The sequence below is a fragment of the Macaca thibetana genome, chromosome 2 (assembly GCF_024542745.1).
Source record: "Macaca thibetana thibetana isolate TM-01 chromosome 2, ASM2454274v1, whole genome shotgun sequence".
Taxonomy (NCBI): Eukaryota; Metazoa; Chordata; class Mammalia; order Primates; family Cercopithecidae; genus Macaca; species Macaca thibetana.
In genome coordinates, this window is record NC_065579.1 from 22,656,648 (window position 1) to 22,678,552 (window position 21,905).

The 21,905-nt window shown below is 41.1% G+C and overlaps 2 protein-coding genes across 6 annotated transcripts in view; both read right to left on the reverse strand.

Moving 5' to 3' along the window:
- The window catches only part of OXSM (3-oxoacyl-ACP synthase, mitochondrial), a 488,173-nt gene that overhangs the window by 344,670 nt on the left and 121,598 nt on the right, over nucleotides 1–21,905 (reverse strand). The window lies entirely within an intron of this gene.
- Nucleotides 1–21,905, reverse strand: part of RARB (retinoic acid receptor beta) — a 770,770-nt gene that overhangs the window by 147,708 nt on the left and 601,157 nt on the right. The gene's annotated exons all lie outside the window — the stretch shown is intronic.

The following is a 21,905-nucleotide window of genomic DNA, read 5'->3' on the forward strand; positions in this document are numbered from 1 at the left end:
CCCAAAGTGCTGGGATTACAGGCGTGAGCCACCGTGCCCAGCCGGGCAGGGGTTTTTAGCCAGCACCATTTTGTCTTTCACGGGACATTCTGCAACATCGGGAGACATTTCTGGCTGTCACAACTGGGGGCTGCTCCTGGCATCTATAGGTAGAGGCCAGGGACGCTACAAAACATCTCACAATGCCCAGGGCAGGCCCCTTCTCCACAATGAAGATTTATCTGGCCCCAATTATAGATAGTGCTGAGGTTGAATAAACCCTGATCTAGGCTAAGGATACTACTGGTGGGGAGACTCTGGGACCAAAGAGTGGGAACAGCAAAGAAAATACCACAGCTCTGGAGAAATGGCAACTGCAGAGTGCTACAGTGCAGACGGTATGAGCTCAGTTCCTAATGCTGCCTCTTACTAGCGGTCACTTGTCCTTCCTGATCCTCAGTTTTCTCATCTGAAAAATCGAGATGACAATCACGCTTACTACATTGCAGGGTTTACACTTCGTAAACTACAAAAAGTGTAAAAACATATACAAAGAATAGCTAATGCTTTATTATTAGACTATCTGGGGAAAAGGGGACTAAGTCCGTATCAATAATGCGACTAATATGGTCACCACAGAAAACAACAGAACCATCTCTAGAGTTTAGTCAAACATTTCCACAACAGTAATCGCTAACACTCATGGAGCATGCACTGTAGGCTAGTCATGCCCCTTCACTCTATTCTAAGCATTTTTAATCTACTAATTCATCTAATCCTCAGAGTGACCCAATAAGAGAGTAAGTCTTGACCAGGCACGGTGGCTCATGCCTGTAATCTCAGCACTTGGGAGGTTTTGGCGGGTGGATCACTTGAGGACAGAAGTTTGAGACCAGCCTGGCCAACATGTTGAAACCCGATCTCTACTAAAAATACACACACAAAACAAATTTGTGGTGGTATGCGCCTATAATCCCAGTTGCTCGGGAGGCTGGGGCAGGAGAATTGCTTGAGACCAGGAGGTGGAGGTTGCAGTGAGATGAGATCGCACCATTGCACTCCAGCCTGGGCAACAGAGCAGGACTCCGTCTAAAAAAAAAAAGAGAGAGAGAGAGAGAGAGATATTTTTAGTCTTAGTATTTCTTTTTGACAGGCAAGAGGAAACCAGAGGTATAGTGTGGTTAGGTAACTTGTTCAAGGCCATACAGCTGGTAAATAAAGAGCGTGGACTTGAACTTAAATGGTCTTAAGTTCAAGGGACTGGGTCTGACCCCCATGCTGAGAGAAGAGTATGACATCCTCTCTTAGGACCGTGCAGGACTCCTGTCACAAGCAGCTGTCCCTGGCAGGGAGTTTTACAGTATGCAGGGTATGTCTAAGTCAGACAGACAGACACACTGTTATCCCAGCATAAAGAACAAAAGTAAAACTGGAAAACTCAAAAGAAAGAAGTTAAGGAGACAGAAATAATGCCGTTTTTTTCTTTCCAGTCAGAGCAATAAAGTAGGAAAGTCCCCCAGAAGCAAATGCAGGAATTAGAAGGCACCACAAACACACCCACTAACCCCTTCTGCATCTTCCCTGCTGAGAACCCGGCCCTCAGCAGGGAGAATGGCAGCAGCTAAGACCAAGATTCCAAAGGCCTCTGGCGGCAGTCCAACGGCGTGTGGCTGAACACCGTCAGGAGCAGTCACTCAGGCCAAAGGGAGTCTGCACAACCACCAGCTTCAGGGCTCTTCGGGGAGGCAGAGGAGGAGGGGACTCTGAGCCCCCAGCCCCTATGCAGGTTCTCCTTCCCTCACCTGAAGGCCACATATATTTCCTTAACCAAAATTTATTTGGCACATGAATGAACCCAATATCCACAATTGGCTGTGCAATAGCTTTTCTGTCACTGTCTACAGAATTAGCATGCCCCATAGGCTGGGCGCAGCAAGCCAGCACTTTGGGAGGCCGAGGTGGGCAGATCACGAGTCAGGAGATAGAGACCATCCTGGCTAACACGGTAAAACCCAATCTCTACTAAAATATACAAAAAATTAACCGGGCGCGGTGGCGGGCCCCTGTAGTCCCAGCTACTCGGGAGGCTGAGGCAGGAAAATGGCGTGAACCCGGGAGGCGGAGCTTGCAGTGAGCCGAGATTGCGCTACTGCACTCCAGCCTGGGCGACAGAGCAAGACTCCGTCTCACAAAAAAAAAAAAAAAAAAAAAAAAAAAAAGAATTAGCATGCCCCAAAAGAGGGGCTGAATGACTGTCTTCCCAAGATGTCTGGGGGTTGGCGGGGGAGGTGAGAGAAGTAGACAGTGAACATCCTTAGTGTACCCTCTAGTTGGCTAATATGAAAATTATATTACTGCTGGAGCTGAGCATAATGCATCAGTTCAAAGCATGCACTTGATATTTCATTTGAAAAGATTCTGGCCCAGGCGCGGTGGCTCAAGCCCCTAATCTCAGCACTTTGGGACGCCAAGACTGGCGGATCACCTGAGGTTGGGAGTTTGAGACCAGCCTGACCAACATGGAGAAACCCCATCTCTACTAAAAATACAAAATTAGTTGGGTGTGGTGGTGCATGCCTGTAATCCCAGCCACTTGGGAGGCTGAGGCAAGACGATTGCTTGAACCAGGGAGGCGGAAATTGCGGTGAGCTGAGATCATGCCATTGCACTCCAGCCTGGGCAACAAGAGTGAAACTCTGTCTCAAAACACAAACAGAAAAGATTATCAAGTTTCTATATAGAACTGTTCAAATTACAGGAATGCTGCCTTGTTGATTATTTTTTTCTTTCAGACAGTGATTCCTAGATATGAGAAAGCTAAGAGTTTCAAAGTACTTTAGCATTATTTCTTTTTTAAAAATGTTAAGAAAATTTTGAAAAAATAATTCAAAGACATTTTCACCAACCTTCCAACTGAGAGCAGTCCCCCAAGGTTCAGGTCTTTTTTGTATATTCCCGAAACTTGTCCACCTTGTCTATAAGATAAGTTGTCTGAGGCATATGGTTGGAAGTATGAACTCGGGAGTCGGCCTTCCTGGATTCAAATCCTAACTCTCCTACTTACTGGCTGTGTGACTTTTGGAAAGTTACTTAACCTCTCTGAGTCTCAATTTCTGCTTGTATAAAATGTCTATTCTTCATTGAATCATTGCGAGCATTAAATAACATCATTATAAAATACTTTGCACAATGCCTGCCACATAAGTGTTACACAAGCAGTTATTACCATTATTGTATCATGCTTATGTTGATGAATCTCAATGCTATTCACCTTCCCTTCTTTCCCCTGACTTGACTTGGTGACCTTCACTTCCATTTTCCCTCTCAAAATAATTTTACCTTCTGATGTACCTAAGAAATTCTCTACAAGCTAATGTGAGGAAAGCAAGTCATGTCAGTTTTCCCTGTCTCAACTGTCCTTTCCTTCCCAGGCCCACAGGCATTAATCTGAAGTGTTCTCACTCCTAGTAGGTGTTCCTGGCCGATCCCCGATCCAGGCTGCCTAGCCCCCTCAGAAATGACTTCTTTAAACCCCTCTTTACCACAGCGATCTCTCATTCGAGAGCCTTCAATTGCTGTTCAAAACCCAAAGTCCCAAACCATTGCATGGACTAAGGTGGGTGGGGGAGTAGAAGGCAGTGATTATCAGTCAGCAACATCCAGCTGCTGACAAATATTTATTGAGCACCTGCCAGGGACCAGACCCCTTGATACATGCTGGGTTATAAAGAAGTTAGACTACACTGTCCCCTGCCCACGCAAACAGATAACTGAGAAATGCCACAGACCAAACATGGCCCCAGCTAGAAAAAGGATCTGATGGGGGTCAGAGGCTGTCATGAGTGGATGTGTTACTAGCACACACAAAGATTTTGGTGGCCTTGCCTTTAAATGCTCAGGGCTGAAGGAGTGTCCAGTACATAGCAAAAGTTCAATCAGTGTTGGTTAAAAAAAAAAGAATGAAAAAAAATGAAATATGCATACAAATCCTTACATGTGATGTGAAATAAATACTTTCAGCCAGTTCAGTAGAATCTGCCAACAGCACACTTTATATGGCGGGGGACAACTTGAGGGGTGTTTTCACACACATTACCCCATTTGCTCCCTCTTGACAAAAGTGTGAAGAGCAAGGATCATTAACATGATCAGTTTTCTTCTTCTTTTTTTGATCTCCATTATTCACATGAGGAAACTGAAGCTTAGAGAGGTTAAATGACTTGGCCAAGGTCACACAGTTAGGAAATGAATTCAAAGTAAGTTCGCCCCCTGAATCCACATAGAAGATTAGTATAAATGAGAAACCAAGTACACATTTCTATTCCTCACAGTCCTATTCATTTTTTATGTTTTAAGGCAGGGTCTGCAAATTTTATAAATGGTCAGATAGGAAATACTTTAGGCTTTGTGGGCTGTCTGGTCTCTGTCACAGTCACTCAACTCTGCCACCATGGGGGAAGGCAGTCACAGACAAAATGTAAATGTATAGGTGTGGCACATTCCAAGAAAGCTTTATTTACAAAATCCAGATTTGGTGTAGTTTTCACCCCGGCTTTAAGATAAAGGAAATCAAAACTATTCCTCCTAACAGTGACTGCACATGTTACTATAAAATTCATGTGTTTCCTCACTTCCAGGGTAAAGACAGAGGATGACAGCCATATGTCACAGAGACGTGGGCAATATTTTAAAGATACGAACACTACTGTGTGTTGTAAGGGCTACGCATTTTCTTCAAAACCTCATGTATACATTTTTATTAGTTAGGGAGGTCAATATGTCCACCATAAATACATTTTAAAATTCCTTCCCACATATTCTGTCTATTGGGATTATTTATCATGCTTTGTTCCCTGGCATAGAGCCAGGGAGAATATGGGAGTTTTAATACCTTTAATCCATTACATGGATTTTTTTAGAGCTCCATAAGACAAAATGAAATGCACTCTCATGGTCATATATGCAATAAACCCGGTATGTCACTTAATATTTCATGTCCCATTTTATATTTCAGTTGTAACTGTTCCCAGCTTTCAACATCCAAAATGACACAATTCCAGCCATCTTTTTGCTCCAATTTTTTTTGTTGTTGTTTAGAGAACTCCTGACAATTTATAAATAATAAATCTCACTGTGGACTTTGAGGGGCAATTATTATTGCTCTCTGATATTCCTTATTATTTTTTTGAGAAGGAGTCTCACTCTGTCGCCCAGGCTGGAGTGCAGTAGCGCGACCTCGGCTCACTGCAACCCCGTGCCTCCGGGGCTCAAGCAATTTTCCTGCCTCAGCCTCTTGAGTAGCTGGGACTACAGGCATGCCCCCACCACGCCAGGTTAATTTTTTGTATTTTTAGTAGAGACAGGGTTTCACCATGTTGGCCAGGCTGGTCTCGAACTCCTGACCTCAAGTGATCCACCTGTCTCGGCCTCCCTAAGTGTTGGGATTACAGGTGTGAGTCATGCGTCCGGACTGCTCTTTGATATTCTGAAGAAGTACTGAAATAACTGTCTACTGACATATGCCACCCAGTTTATGGCAACGTCGTGAACTGGTCATGCTTATTTTAATTAGGCCATGTTAATCTTGTTTTGAAAAAGAGGTACTCGGCCGGGTGTGGTGGCTCATGCCTGTAATCCTAGCACTTTGGGAGGCCGAGGCGGGCAGATTGCCTGAGCTCAGGAGTTCAAGACCAGCCTGGGCAACATGGTGAAATCCTGTCTCTACTAAAATACAAAAAATTAGCCAGGTGTGATGGCATGTGCCTGTAATCCCAGCTACTCAGGAGGCTGAGACGGGAGAACCACTTGAACACGGGAGGCGGAGTTTGCATTGAGCCAAGATTGCGCCACTGCACTCCAGCCTGGGCCACAGAGCAAGATTCTGTCTCCAAAAAAAAAAAGAAAAAAGAAAAGAGGTGTTCATTCATTTCTCCAGCTAGTTGATATGGTTAACACTGGTCTCTAAAGATGGTCTGCTCAATACACCTCACCTCCTGTAATGCAATGGGTCTTTTTTTTCTCAAATTGCTTGTAAAACTCACTCATAAATCCACAGGAGCCCAAATGTGAAAACCACCTGCCTATCACCTGCACACACCCTCTTTTATTTTGTGATGCAGATGTTTGCTTATAGGGCTGTTGTATTTTTACTTGTTCCTCCAGGAGATAAATTGAATCTTCCTCCCCATACTGGACACTGCAATTCAAAATAATAGCAAAAGACCTGCAGGTAATAGGCCATAATACTCACTTGATACCCACTAAAGGAAGGTTTAGATCACTTGTTCTCTGTTACCTTTCATGAAACATCTGTTTCATATGAGCCACTTAAAAGTGTATACATCTGTAAATAATAAGGCTGTATGTGTACATAATTTAATGAATTAGGACATAAAAAGGCATTGAACAGTAGGGGCTCAGCAATTAGAAGAACTGCCCATTTTGTTAAAAATGTATTATTTCCAGCTTTCACTTGGAAACCATTTTATTATTCTGTGGATTCTGAGGCTTCTAATCTTCCCCATCCCTCTTTCCTGCAAAGAAAATAGAAATTTATATAGTTGGCAAAGAAAAGGAACCCTACATTATACAAACTCGAGTTGGGAACTTTGGACTTGCTTTCTCCTACTCAGGAGATTCAAGGTAGGTATTTGAACCTCTCCGTGCCTGGGAATCTGCATTTGTAAAGTGGGGCTAACAGTGCCTTTCTCTTCAGGCTGCTCTGAGGACTAGATGACATGGTTCATTTTAAGCACCTGACACATAATAAGCACTTACTAAATATTAATTATGATAGTGATTGTTTTACTTTAATAAAAATCAATCACAATTTTAAATCAAAGGGGTACGGAAGCAAACCGTGGTTCAAAAGTTTCTCTTGATAGTTGTTTTAGCTATTTATTTATTTTATTATTATTATTACTTTTTGAGACAGAGTCTTGCTCTGTTGTCTAGGCTGGAGTGCAGTGGTGCTATCTCGGCTCACTGCAACCTCCACCTCCTGGGTTCAAGTGATTCTCCCACCTCAGCCTCCCGAGTAGCTGGGATTACAGGCACCCACCACACGCCCAGCTAATTTTTGTATTTTAGTAGAGACAGGGTTTCACCATGTTGGGCAGGCTGGTCTCGAACTCCTGAGCTCACCTGATCTGCCCACCTCAGCCTCCCAAAGTGCTGGGATTACACGCATGAGCCACTGCACCTGGTCCCTTAGCATACATATATATCTATATATATTTTTAGACGGACTTTCTCTCTGTCGCCCAGGCTAGAATGCAATGGCGCGATCTCGGCTCACTGCAACCTCCACCTCCCAGATTTTAAGCGATTCTCCTGCCTCAGCCTCCCGAGCAGCTGAGATTACAGGCATGCTTTAGCTTTATTTTTATTTACTTTCTTCACACCATTTCTAGGGATAGACCAAAAAAAAGGGGGGGGGGATAAGAGGGAGCAATAATGTCCTGGTTAACAGGAAGTACCATCAGAAAATCTATTTCTGTGACACCAAAGTAAGTGCCAGAAGCCTAGGGAAATATTCCATTCTCATGTTTCCAGGCCAGTTTGCCAGTAAATGCACTTACAAGGGCTTACTTACCTTGCCATCCCAGCCAAACTGAACCTCCCACGTTTTTGACAGCCCCCATCAAGTTTACTTTAGGTGTTTTGAATAACCAAAAAATATTAGCTCACTTGAGATGTTCTCAAGTTCATTTTCACTGAACTACACTCAGCATACTCCTGAGTACCTACTGTGTGCCGTGCTCTGGGTTATGAGCAGGGGACGAGTGTGAGCAGGAGAAGGCACCGGGGGAGAGCTCATGGTATTTCCTAGAAGGCAAACTGAGGCTTCCATAGAATATGGCCAGTTCCTCTCTGCCTCCCTGAAGTTTGTTGAAATGTTCAAGCTGAGTTGATAGCTTGAAAACGTTGGAAGATACTCTGCCCATCTCAAAACTAAGCAGGTGTGGAGCACAGGAATAGACATCGTATGTCACCATGATTTGATTGCTACAGGGAATGTAATTCCCGCCCACTGAGATTCTGCAAAAATCTTGGTTTAGCCGTGTAAACTAAATGTTAGCAAAACAAGTGCTAAATATTTGCCAGGCCCCAGGAAAAATAGTTCCACCCAGAAGGAAAAGGAGTTAAACAATGACTGAAATCACCACCCTACAGCATTCTGTTTATATTTTCCTGCAGTCTATTTACCCGCTACATAAAGGGATAATTAGAGCTTGCTAATAGCCATAGGAGAGAAGAATAAAGGCTGAAGGGAAAAAGGAAATAAACAAAGAGAATGAACAAATATTGAAAGAATAATAATAGCTGAAGTATGCAGAAGTGAATTGTGTAATACAGTAGCCACTAGCCATGTGTGGCTATTGAAAGTTAAATTAATTAAAATAAAATAAAATTGGCGGTTCCCGCCTGTAATCCCAGCACTGCGGGAGATCAAGGTGGGTGGATCACGAGGTCAGGAGTTTGAGACCAGCCTGACCAACATCGTGAAACCCCGTCTCTACTAAAAATATAAAAATTAGCTGGGCGTGGTTGCACGCACCTGTAATCCCAGCTACTCAGGAGGCTGAAGCAGGAGAATCGCTTGAACCTGGGAGGCGGAGCTTGCAGTGAGCCAAGATCGGGCCACTGCACTCCAGCCTAGGCAACAGCGCGAGACTCTGTCTCAAAAATAAATAAATAAAAATAAAATTAAAAAGTCACTTCCTCAGGTGTCTTAACTGCATTTCAAATGCCAACAGCCATAAATGGCTAGCGATTACGATATCAGACAATGTAGAATTATAGATCCTTTCCATCATCGGAAACTTCAAAGTAGGAAGTTCCGCTGAAGGGCACTGATATTGAGTATATTAAAGGGTTGCTTATTAGAACATACATGTGGGTTCAACCATAGTTTACTGAGGATCATAGACCAAGTACTATATTAGCACTGGGAAAGCAGAGGTAAAAAGCACAATACCTGACCTCAAAGGCTTCTCAGTTTAGTAAGGAGACCCAGTCAACAATGCAAAAACAAAACAAAACAAACACATGCAAAAGGGGAAAAGGGTGGGAACACCGAAAAGAAACCTGGTAATTTTAATGGTAGCTATGGTAGTAGGTACCCAGGTGTTTGCAGTAAAGCTGTTGTAACTTTTCTGCATTAAAAAAAAATTCATAGTAAAATATTGGGGAATTGGGTTTCCAATTGAGGCTCTCTGACGCCAGCGCCACCTCTAGCTTGCCGAGCTCTGGGCGAAGGAGAAGGGGGAAAGTAAGGAGGTGTCCATACCATGGTTCCTACAAAGCACACTACTCAAAAATCCACCCGTGGAAAAAGCACCCGGGAAGAAACTGGCCACAAAAGCCATTCTCGAGAGTGCGCCATCTACTGGAGGGGTGGAGAAACCTCATTGTTACAGGCCTGGGACTGGGGGACTCAGTGAAATTAGGCCTTACGGAAATCCACTGAACATAATGATTTGCAAACTTCCCTTCCAGTATCTTGGTGCGAGAAATTGCTCAGGACTTTAAAACTGATCTGAGCTTCCAGAGCACAGCTACTGGTGCTTTGCAGGAGCCAAGTGAGGCCTATCTGGTTGGCCTAGGCACCAATCTGTGTGTTATCCACATCAAACGTGTAACAATTGCGTCAAAAGACATCAGCACGCTGTATACGTAGAGAATGCGCTTAGGAGTCCCCTATGATGGGAAACATTTCATTCTCAAAAAAACAAACAAACAAAAAAAACCCCAAAAACAAAAATTCTCTTCTTCCTGTTATTGGTAGTTCTGAATATTAGTTTTTTGTTTTTGTTTTTTCCAATGCAGTCAAAAGTATATTGACTTGCAAGTGGAAAAATAGGGGACAGAAATTAGCTATTGGCAGTTTTTCCATTTTCATTTGTGTGTGAATTTTTAATATAAATGTGGGGATGTAAAGCATTAATGCAAATCAAAATGTTTCAGTGAACAAGGTTCAGGAGTTCAATTTTATAATAATTACAAATAAATCTGTTGAATTTTTCTGGACAATGCTGGCATTTGGATTTTTTTTTTTTTTTTTTTTTTTTGAGACGGTGTCTCACTCTGTCGCCCATGCTGGAGTGCAGTGGTGCAAACCTCGGCTCACTGCAACCTCCGTGTCCCAGGTTCAAGCAATTCTCCTGCCTCAGCCTCCTGAGCAGCTGGGACTACAGGCGCAGGCACCACCATGCCCAGCTAATTTTTGTATTTTTAGTAGAGACAGGGTTTCACCATATTGGCCAGTCTGGTCTGGAACTCCTGATGTTTGTTGTGATCCACCTGCCTTGGCCTCCCAAAATGCTGGGATTACAGGTGTGAGCCACCATGCCTGGCCTGAACTTTTTTTAAATAAATTTCTTTCTTTTCTTTTTTTTTTTTTTTAGACAGGATCTCACTCTGTTGCCTAAGCCGGAGTGCAGTGGTGCAATCCCGGCTCACTGCAGCCTCAACATTCTGAGGCTCAGATTATCCTCCCACCCCAGCCTCCCAAGTAGCTAGGACTACAGGTGTGTGCCACCATGGCCAGATAATTCTTTTTGTAGAGACAGGGTTTTGCCATGTTGCCTAGGCTGGTCTCAAGTGCCTAGGCTCAAGTGATCTGCCTGCCTCAGCCCCATAAAGTGCTAGAATTTCAGGTATGAGCCGCCATGCGAGCCTAAAGCAAGTTTCTTATTGACAACTGTGTTTATATATGAAAACAATCTATTTACTGAGCATCATGTGTCAAATACACTCTCTTATTTAAGGCTTTAAGACTGATCTTAAGCTTTCAAGGTAGATATTATGGATTCATTTTAAAGATTAAAAAAGAAAAAAAAACCAAAACGGAGGCAACCTGAGCGCAAGCTTCCACAGCAAGGGCAGTGCACAAAGAAAGTCCACCCAACTTCACTGTATCACACTGCAGGGTACCATGCTGTATTTCACTGCATCACTGTTAGCATCTTACAGATGTAGATCTGCTTCCACTTAGAATGCACTACATGACTTCTAGCAAGTCACTTCAATTTGTCCCCCCGTCTCTATTTCCTCAAAATATATAATTCAGCAACAATTAGATTTCAAACAAAACAGGTAGAACATGGTATATAAAAATTCAAAATACAGAATACATTTCATTTAAGACATATCTGAGCAGGGCACAGTGGCTCACACCTGTAATTCCAGCACTTTGAGATGCCAAGGCAAGCAGATTGCTTGAGCCCAGGAGTTTAAGACCAGCCTGTGCAACATGGTAAAACCTGTCTCTCCAAAAAACTAGCCAGGTGTGATGACACACACCTGTAGTCTCAGCTACATGAGAGGCTGAGGCGGGAGGATCGCTTCAGCCCAGCAGGTTGAGGCTGCAGTGAGCTGAGATCATACCACTGCATTCCAGCCTGAGCAACAGAGCGAGACTCTGTCTCAAAAAAATAAAAAATAAGACACATTAGAAGTCACTGAAATAAGAGCATTATCTGAGAGGCCAATGAGATCCACTATGATTCATGTAAGTTTCACTAAATGGTAATGGTTAACTTAAGTTTGGGATCCTCTACATGTGATACTTAAATTATGTAGCAAATAAAAAAACATTAATTCGACTTTACTATCAGAAAGTTTTCTTTCTTCCTGTTTGTCTTTTATTTTTTTACTTTGGTAATGGAAGACAAAATAGCTCCATTTAATGAAGAGACACTCTCTAGCACAAACACTTAGCACCCATCTTTAGATGAGGGTTACCAGTAAACTAGAGCAACATGAAAAGCCCCGTTTCCCATCTCTCATCTTCTTGTGACTCTTCAGTAAATTCCAGACTAATCCTGCTCTGAACCCCCTGAGCTACAGCAGTGACTAGGCCAGCGTAGACTTCAACAGCAAACAGGATGTAAAAACAAAAGGGCAAAAGAGTAAAATAGCCTCATAGTTTGGGCAGAGTTTCCTCCACAATGTAAAAGACTAGTTTATAGTAGAGAAAATAATGTAATCAGAGGAAGCTATGTAAGTTACAGTACTTTACCTCTCTTTTTCCTACCTCTCCCCTAAACCAAAACACTTGGTGGTGTTTTATTCTTGGGATTATCAGGGCATAAAACATTTTTCAGGAATTCTTCACCCAGCTGATAGGATGACAAACTCCTGAAGCCGAGGGCCCCCAAGTGAGTAACAGCACATGGAGGCAAGAGAAAAGCCCTTCATGGGACTTGAAACCACACTCTGTCCCTTGCAATCCATGTTGTTCACCTTCCCTGAGCCTCCATTTCTTCATCTGTAAAATGAAGATATCTCACTTATAGGGTTGTGAGGATTAACTGAAAATGAGTACGTTGTCATTAGAGTAGCATTTCATTAAATATTGAACCCGCCAAAAAACTAAAAGCCCCACAACTGTTCTTCAATTTAATCATTTTCAGAAGACAATACTTTCTTTCTTGTTACAGCGCATATATGCTACGATGGTTATGGTGGGCATTCTTTGCCTCTCTCTCCCAAACTGAAAGGTAGTTATTGAAACTGGGCTGGCCCTGCGTCTGCTTCACCAGTAGAACAGAGTGAAAGTGACTGAATACCACTCTCTGGGTCTAGCCTTTAAGAGGACTGGGAGCCTCTGCCACCTCCTTCCTGGAAGGCTCACTCTGGAAATGCTGTCTCTCAGAATACTGCTGCCATGCTGTGACATGCACAAGTCACACGCAGATCCCGCAGAGCTCTCACCGACAACCAACACCCACCGCCAGCCATGAGAGCAAGCCTTTTTGGATTTCCAGCCCAATTTAGCCCTGGATGATTCAGCCCCAGCTGACAGCACGCAGAGCAGAGGGTCTGCCCAGCAGAGCTCAGCCCATCCACAGAATAATAATAAATTGTTAGACCCGGAAGTTTTGGGATGGTTTGTTACACAGCAATCAGTCACAGAAATCATAGAGAAATAAGTGATTTTTAAAAATCCAATAGAATCAAACCCATCCCCAAAGAACACGAATACTTAACAAGCTCCAGAAACATCCATAAGCAAATCTTCAAGGAGCTAGTTTGGAAGGTGTGCATTTATTCCACTGTTTAAGATAGGTTTAGAACTCCTCTTTGTGAACTACTTTTAGAGATGATCTATGAGGCCTACACACAGAAAAACTTCACGCCCGCTCCACTGTGACAAAAATGTATAATCCACTTGATCACCCACCATATAAACCAGCTGTGGTTCCTGGCAGTTCTTAGTTCTTTCCATTATCAATCTCAGGTTCAAAGACATGAGGAGATTTCTGGGTTTGTTATAAGGGGGTTATGTGACAATGACTTGTGTACACAAGTTCTTCCCATTATATCATGAGTTCAGAGGGAGAAGGGACAGTGTCTGATTCATCTTGGTGTCCCCCACAGATCACATCAAGGAGCCTGGCACATGGCAGACACCCAAGAGCCATTTGTTGAATGGCACATTGCAAGAGCTAATCCATCAATGAGCAACAAAAATGTACGGTGCCACGACAGCATCTTTGGGCTAAGTGTATTGTGACAACTTTGAAGGTAACAATGCTCACTTGTAAAAGTCAATTATTTGCAAGAAATCTGGGGATCTGGTAAATGGATGCCCCTGAATCAGGCCACAGTGCTACCTGACAAACAGAAAGGACTGCCACCTAGGTTATGAGCTATAGACCGAGGAATCATTTCACCAAAGAAAAGAGATACCTACTTTAGATATGACCAAAAAAAAAAAAAAAAAAAAAAAAAAAAAAAGTTTACTATTAGCAAAGGCACGTAAGCCACAGGTGTCATGCCAAAATCAGGGCAGAAGGCCTACCACACAACATATGTGACTTCCATATGTTTTCAAGACAAGAATAGAATCTTAATTTACATGATCTCTAATCCTTCTACAAATCCTGCAATGCAGACACTATTATTCCCATTTCATAGCTGTAGAAACCAATCCCGTGTCAAGGCAGGCTACTTGCATTATCTTGGACCATCAATCAGGCCATGATGGGAAGCAGAGGTGGAGAGATGTGTGGAAGGGTAATTCTGAGAGGATTAGGGAGAAGCAGCAGTAAAACTCTTGGAAAGGGAGAACTTTTCACAGCCTCTGCTGAGTGCAAAAATATTATACCCCCTTCTCTAGAAAGGCCTTGAGGTACAGGTGATAGCATAAGCTCTGGAAGAGTATCTGCAACTTCAGCTTCTGCCCGAACTATAAGCCCAGCATGGGTTTCTGGAAACTCTTGCCCAAGAAGTAGAGAGATGCCTTGATCATCTGCATCCCCCAACTTTCCCTGCAAATCCAAACCTGTTCATCCTACCTCTAGTTCTTATTGTTTCCTCTGATAAGCAGGGCCCCAGTGAACAATTAAAGCTTTCAATAAATAATCTCCAAGCACATTCATTTGATTGACTGTTATTTGATACAGCAGTTAGTTTCAATGGGGCAGTTAATATTGATCACATAAAGTACTCCAGACAAACATGAAACAGTTCCAGAACTCCATGGATTATTACCCTTTATCTGCCAGTCATCTGGGTTACTTGTAATGGTCACGGAATTTAAAATCAATAATAACAATTAGTGTTCTGTACACCAAAACGGATGAATCATGTGAAATGGGTTTTCATATAAAATCAAAGGTAAAGCAGGCCGATAGAATGGGGAAAAAGCTCTCTGAATTTCCAATGCACATTTGGCAAGGCACTTTCATGCAAATCCTCAAAACAGGAAGCAAGAGCGAAAAGAAAGGTGTTCAGGAGAAGATGTGGCCATAAAAAGGCATATGAAACCCCTGACGATCTTAATCCAAAAAGATGAAGCGTAAAAGATAAAAGTGATCAAAATGAGTTCTAACAAATGTAGTAAAATTAATGGAACCGGTAATTTACTTCCTTGGAGATGTGTGTCTAGCTACCTTTTTCAGCTTTCAATTTGTAGGCATTAATCGTGATTTTTTTTGTAATAAAATGGCAACAACGGTATTTTAGTAGCTCCATGGCACCACTACTGTAATATAATGTATATATAATTAAAATGCAAAGCAACAGAGAAATGTTTCATCATTAAACTGTAACCAGCGCACTATGTGAAATCATCCATTCCAAAGACTTGTTTTTCATCAATTATTTGTTATTTATCTGATGTAAATATAAAAAGGACTAATTAAAATGTATGCCTTTTTATACAGCTTCTTGTCATTAAAGCCAATGAAAGCATTCTGAGGACCATAATGAAATAATTATGTTTGCCTTTAAGAATTCTCTTCAATAACACATGGCAGTACTGAGCTAAATTAAAACATCAGGAACTGAATTTCGCTGCCTCCATTTCCATTTTAGTTAATTAAACCCCCAAGCTTTCCAATAGACCAGACCCTAAAAAATCTTTTGAAGCTGAAATGGCCTTCAGATCATCGGCCTTTTTATAATTATGGACTTTGATGACATGACAAAAGTACTGTAGCCGTTGAAAGCTTTAATATTTTTGAGAAGACAAATTTATTACATGAGGTCTTCATTTGCTCAGGAAATGGGAAAAAAATTGGGATGTGATCCAAATCTTCTCTCCCTAGTTAACTGATGCACTCATCTTATTTGTTCTTTTACCTTCACAGTATTTTGAATTTAGCTATTTTTTTTGACTTGACAAAATTTTATTCTATGATGAACAGTAATTTATCAATAACATAACAAACATTCCACTAAATATGGGTCAAATTAGACAGTGATTCTTTGTCAAACACTAAAACTTAAAAAATAAGAAGCAATCTTTAAGACGTCAGTGGACTGAGGAGAATCTGCGAATTTTAAGAAATAAAATCCTTCTGTTTGAATTTCTCCTCCTCCAAACCTCAAATCAGATACTTTGGAAGGCAAAGAATAGAATAAAGTAAAATAAAAATAAATCTGGGTTTAAGAGAAAGGGAAGAAGGAAAAAGGTGAGGAAAACTGCTAAGTGGTTTCAGGGCTGGTAGCAAATGAAATGGCTTTAGCAATGTTGTCATCTGATGCAGATGGGGGTGGGAACTTTGTACTTTCAAAAGTAAACAGAAGGGCGGGCGCGGTGGCTCATGCCTGTAATCCCAGCATTTTGGGAGGCCGAGGTGGGCAGCTCACGAGGTCAGGAAATCGAGACCATCCTGGACAACATGGTGAAACCCCATCTCTACTAAAAATACAAAAATTAGCCAGGTGTGGTGGCACACGCCTGTACTCCCAGCTACTTGGGAGGCTGAGGCAAAAGAATCACTTGAATCCGGGAGGCGGAGGTTGCAGTGAGCCAAGATCGCACCACTGCACTCCAGCCTGGGAGACAGCGCAAGACTCCCTCTCAAAAAAAAAAAAGCAAAAACATTAAGAGTACCAAGGATTAACTCTGACAACGTGAATCCCCTCACATTTTGTTCTATATGGAGAGTTGGCGAGGTTTGTGAGTGGATCATATCTGGTGATTGCTGGATAGCCTGTCTAATGAGACATCAGCAGTAAATTGTTGACAGCTGGCAAACAAATACCTATTCCATGACAATGTGAAATTACAATTATAATCTCAGAATCCACTTTTATTGAACTACTTTATTCCCCCTAGTTTTTCTTTGTTCTCTCCAAAGAAATCTGCTTTTGGAAATCCGGGACATCATCACCCACTATCACCCCTGTAAAAATCAGTTTTCTTCTTTCTCCCTCCCCTGAGCTGGTTCAGTTCTTCAGCTGCTGGGGGAGGCCCAGAGACTCCTGGAATCCCTGAGCCCTGACTAGAGGAAATGCTTGGCCAGGTTGAGTCGCCTTGCTGACGTCAGTTCCTGTTATCCTCGCCTTATCGCGCAGGGGGCAGAGAGTCTTATCGTACTAAATGGCCCCCTTGTAGCTCCCCCACCTTGCAAGGCCAGAGAAAAAGCAAGTCAGCAGTTCCACTGCCTGTTTGAATTCCCATCTAAGAAGCTCTGAAAGCTCAAGACAAAATGCCAGTAGACTTAGGCTCTTCTGCTTCCTAGGTAGAGAGAACTTTTGCAACTTTATTTTTCATTCATTTAAAGGGGTTTGGGGAGTGGGATGGGACAGAGATCATGCTTTTTAATGATGGGGTAAGGAAGCTGGGAATGAAAAGAGGAGAATTCAGGGCAACATATTGACTGATAAGGTTGTGTTATTAGATCTTACAGATGGGGCAGGTTATCTCATCTCCTATTTAACAAGAGGTACTTAGGCCAAGCCACTTACAAGCAGGATACTGATAAATCTGAAACCTGAGTTAACTCTACTTTTCTCCCTCCATCACCCCAGCTCCAACTTTTTAAGAGGAAGCTGGTAAGGGCTGATACAGATTTCTTCATAACAATTTAATTCTACTCCCTCCTCCCCACCCTGTCCACGCACACACAGGTGCTAGAGTGAGAACCACAGCCCAGTCCATTTTGCAAGGAATGCCTTCTATTCACAGATCTATAGTTTGCTACGAAAGCAATTCATGTTCATAAGAATGACCCAGAAACACAAGGCGATCTTCAGACATAATGTAAAAATTAAGCTGTGAGAGCTCTACTTATATTGACTATAGAATCCAAACAAAGACTTTCTGTGCCACTCCTGGGTTCAACGGGCAGCCTAGGAGATGTTGTAATATTAAATATCTGGCATATTTCAATGATTTATGTGGGAACCGTGCAGGACATTTGAAAGTGGGTTATTCTAGAAAATCAGAGATATATGATTGTCATAACTACCCTGTAATTTGAAAGGCAAGATTCTATCTACATTAATATCTTTGGAAAGGTTTTCAGCCAAGATTTTTCTGATTAACCTTCATCAAAAACTCCCATTTCTGAAATAATCTATTTAATTGATAGTTAACAGAATTTATATTAGAACATTTAAAGTATAAAAATGTCATTTAAGGATAAATTTATGGCACTTACACATAACTCAAACTGTATAGAAGATTCTAAGATGTTTTAAAATGAACACTGCATTTATTGTTCAAGTCCTGTGTGACTTGAAAAGAGTTTTGTATTTTGCATCTTGGTTTTTACATCGCAATCTTCTGCCCAAAGAGTAACTTAAAATTCGCAGCTTTTTCTAAATTATTGATTTAAAAAATTATAAATTCCTTGAGAGCAGAATTTATAATCTTTGTTATTTATCATGTATTTCCCTTCTCAGATAGAGTTTAATGATATTTGTGGAATGTATAAAGGAGAAAACAGGTTCTCTTTCCTTTTCAGCCACCTCAAGGCTTAACATATGTTGAAGGTAAATTATAAGCATCTGATATCCAGAAGAACTTTTATTCTTACGCTTTAGACAAAAGTGCACAATACCCTCGGGTTGTACATATCAGCGCCAGGCTTCTAGAAATGAGAAGGAAACTTCTGATTCAGGCCAGCTAGCCTATCAGAAATAGCCATTCTGGTCATTTATCTATTAAGGAAAAAAGACCTGATTCAATGTAAGGGCTTTACATTATTGGCTGGGAAATCAAATTCTACCTAGAGCTTCCAAATCAATTCCATAGCTTAAGTTTAGGCAAGCAGATGTCTACCTTTCCTACTGTTTGGTTTTTTTGATCCATCCTTTTCTGGCAATAAAATTTAAACGTATGCTTTTTCTTTTCTAAGTTGCACATCAATACTTACTCCCTTGTCAAATGTACCAATTTATCTGAATATTCACAATGTGATTTCTTTTTTTCTACAAGGGAGGAAAACTTTGAATCTTTCACTTGTTTTCAAACAACCCTGCCTGCACTCTCTTTGTGATTTAGGGAAAAGTCCCTCTTTTTCTCTTCTTTCTGATGGCATTAGTTACCACTGTCATGTGTCCGAGAAGCAGAAAATTATGTCCTACTTTAGAAAAACAATTGGGCCTTTTCACTGAAATATTTATTCAAAACCCCCATTCAATTCATACGGTGGCTGTCAGTCTTTATTTAGTCTTTCTTTCAGAGGGTATCTTTGATTTTGCCACTTTGACCCCAATTTATATCTCACTAGGAGAGGATTTAGATACTGTTTAATACTTAAAATTTGGGTCCCAGGGCTTTGAAAAGAGGCCTTTTCTCATTCCCTAATCAAACATCACTACTGTTTGTTTTAAAAATAATTTCTTCTCATTAATGGGCAAAATCTTATTTCAAAAAGAAAATATATTTTTTTAAATTTTTGCTTTTGACATGTTGAGTAGGGAGAAAAGACAGGGAAAAAGGCAAGAAGTTGTCACACTCGTTATTTCACCGAAGTAACTATATTTAGACCACAAAATATTAAGATTTATCCTATGCCCACTGAGCAATTAATGTTGAAAACATCTGGAGCCGCCTAAAACCAAGATAATCCTGGAGGCATCTGAACAGAAATTCAGTGACTCCTATACCTTCCAGGGGCAGTCGTCAATCGTAATATTTAGACCACATTCCCTTAGTAGTCCCCTAATCCTGACTTTGAATGCTTATAACAAGCAATTCACAGACACTACTACAAATGGCAGCTGGCTGGCATATCATTTTTCTGCCTTTAAAATTAAAAAGCAAATAAAGGGAATATTTTAACACCTTTCAAAGTGAGCTTCTGGCGGTGTGCTCCATGTTCAAAGGTCTTACTTTATTTACTATGCATACACACACACACCATAAAAAAGAAACTCAAAGCAGAAAACAGTTTTGGTTGGAATTTAGTACTTTTTCTTCTTTGCCCACTGTTTCCTCTGTGTTAAAAGCAAAAACAGATCTGCTTCTCGTCAAAATAGCCATTAAGTAAAATGGAAAAGGTTGTGGTTATGTTCTTACTTACACAAATGTAGCCCTAATATGCTTTTATTTCAAAAGTTCTAACTAGCTATACCACCCTGAACCAAACACTGCGTGGCACAGACATTTGTTAGAATCTTTAAAAAAAAAAAAAGTTTTAGTTTTATTTATGCTAAAGACAAAAAAACAAAACCTTAATCGCTAACAACTGACTATCATAAAGTGGTTTATGGAGGGTAAAGCAACTCTGCAATGGCACAAGCAATATTTACATTTTATTCATTTAACCTAAAGTTGGGGTATGGGATTCAAACTCTTGTGAAACTGACCACAATAAGAACTAATTGCCCTGCTTACAAAAATAAGACACTGGAATTTCTGAAATCCCTTTGTCAAATGCCTTTATTTACTTTGTCTAATGCAAGTTTCTTTGATTAGCTAAACTTTGCTGTTATCAACACTTCTTGCTTATCGGCGAGTTTTAGGCGAATGACACATTCACCGCTCGCTCTCCCTAGATAAAGCAAATCCCTTGTTTAACTTGTCCAAGAACAAACAAAGCTTTTCCCCCTACTCTTACAACTTAATAGGCATGTTTGGAGGGTTAATTACAAAAGGAAGAATGTCTACATGTAAAAACTCTATTAGGTCTAATAACTTTTGGCGAGGATCCTGAGCATTTTTTTTTCCTTCTGTTAAAAAATATGTTTCGTTACAACTTTCTCTAACAAGAAAAAGTTTCAGAGAGCCCCAGTTCCCTGGAATTCCAACAGAAAATGTTCATACTGTTTTAATTGCCACAAAGAGGACAGGTCTGAAAGGTCTCTTCTTGGATTAGAAAATTATTTTGTAACTCAAGTTTCTTTGAGTTCTCCAGAAATAAAATAGGCACCAAAAAAGAAAAGGCATTTGGGGAGCAGCTGAAGATTAAGGCGCCTACTGAAAACGATATTCTTTTTGCCCTGCTTATGGCTCTACAAAATGTTAAGTCAGACAGCCAGGCTGTTGGCATCAAATGGTTATTGATTTTTCAGCTACAAACCTGTTGATTTCCTGGCCCAAGAAGCAAGTCTTTATTCTTAAGAAAAAGTTTCAGAGAGGGCAATTTAAATCCTGTCATTGTCCCCTCTCTCCTTTTTCTTCTCTCTTTAGATAAGCCACCATGTTATTAGGAAAACTCAATTTCTTCCAGTTAAACTTTGACCTCTTTGAAAACAAAGATTTAAAATGTCATTTTCAGGCTAATGCTCCAATGAATTGTCAAATAAAGTACTAAAAACATTTTGATAGATAGCTGAGCCATTTATCTAAATCACTGTCAGGGCGGTACAGCATCCTGCAGGCTCCCACTACAGCCACCCGAAGGTGGGATTTTCTGGGACTCCTGGTCATTTCTCAAGCCTGCAGCCAGGCTACTGTTGACCAGATGCGTACCTCGGCACTGTGTCAGCATCAGATAACAAAATAGTCAATATTTTTTTTTTAAATTGGGCTATCCCACTTATATTTCCTTTCCTTTAACTGATGTCCATGTTCCAGGCTGAATTGCAAGATATGAAAATAATGGATGGCTCAGCCCAAGGGGTGTTCATTGCCAGTAGTTTTCTAGCAAAACAGCAACTTCTTAGACCAACAAAGTGACTTGGAAAGGTGGCAGCAGGGTCAATGCTAAGAAATATTGCCTTTCCTTAGCAAGGAAAACATTGGAAGCGGCAGCTTGAACTGGTGGTTTATGAACTTCGGGAGCAGCAGCCACCTTAATTAAACTAAATTCCTTTCAAGGAAAATGTCATATTTTAATTACTTTGGACTGTTGGAATACACAAGGGGTGGAGGAACCTATACAACTAGTAGCTAATCCAAAGAACAGTAAAGTTAAATTCCACTCTGCACACATTTTAGTAAAAACTGCAAAATGGGTCAAATTGCCCTACTTGAAGAATGTTTTAAAGTCTTGTGGTCACCCTCTACTCCCCACCCCCCACACTTTTATGCATATTTTCAAAATTGTTTTCAACAGACTATAAGGTTGGTAAGGAGAGGAGCATGGGGGCGGGAGGGGTTATTTGGGAAGAAAACATCTAACAGGAAATTTTCAGCAAAGGGAATCAATATGCATGCCAGCATATCACACCCCTTCAGCATTAAATCATTAAATCCTTTGTCTTGCTACCAATGCAGTTTATTTCCGATGTCT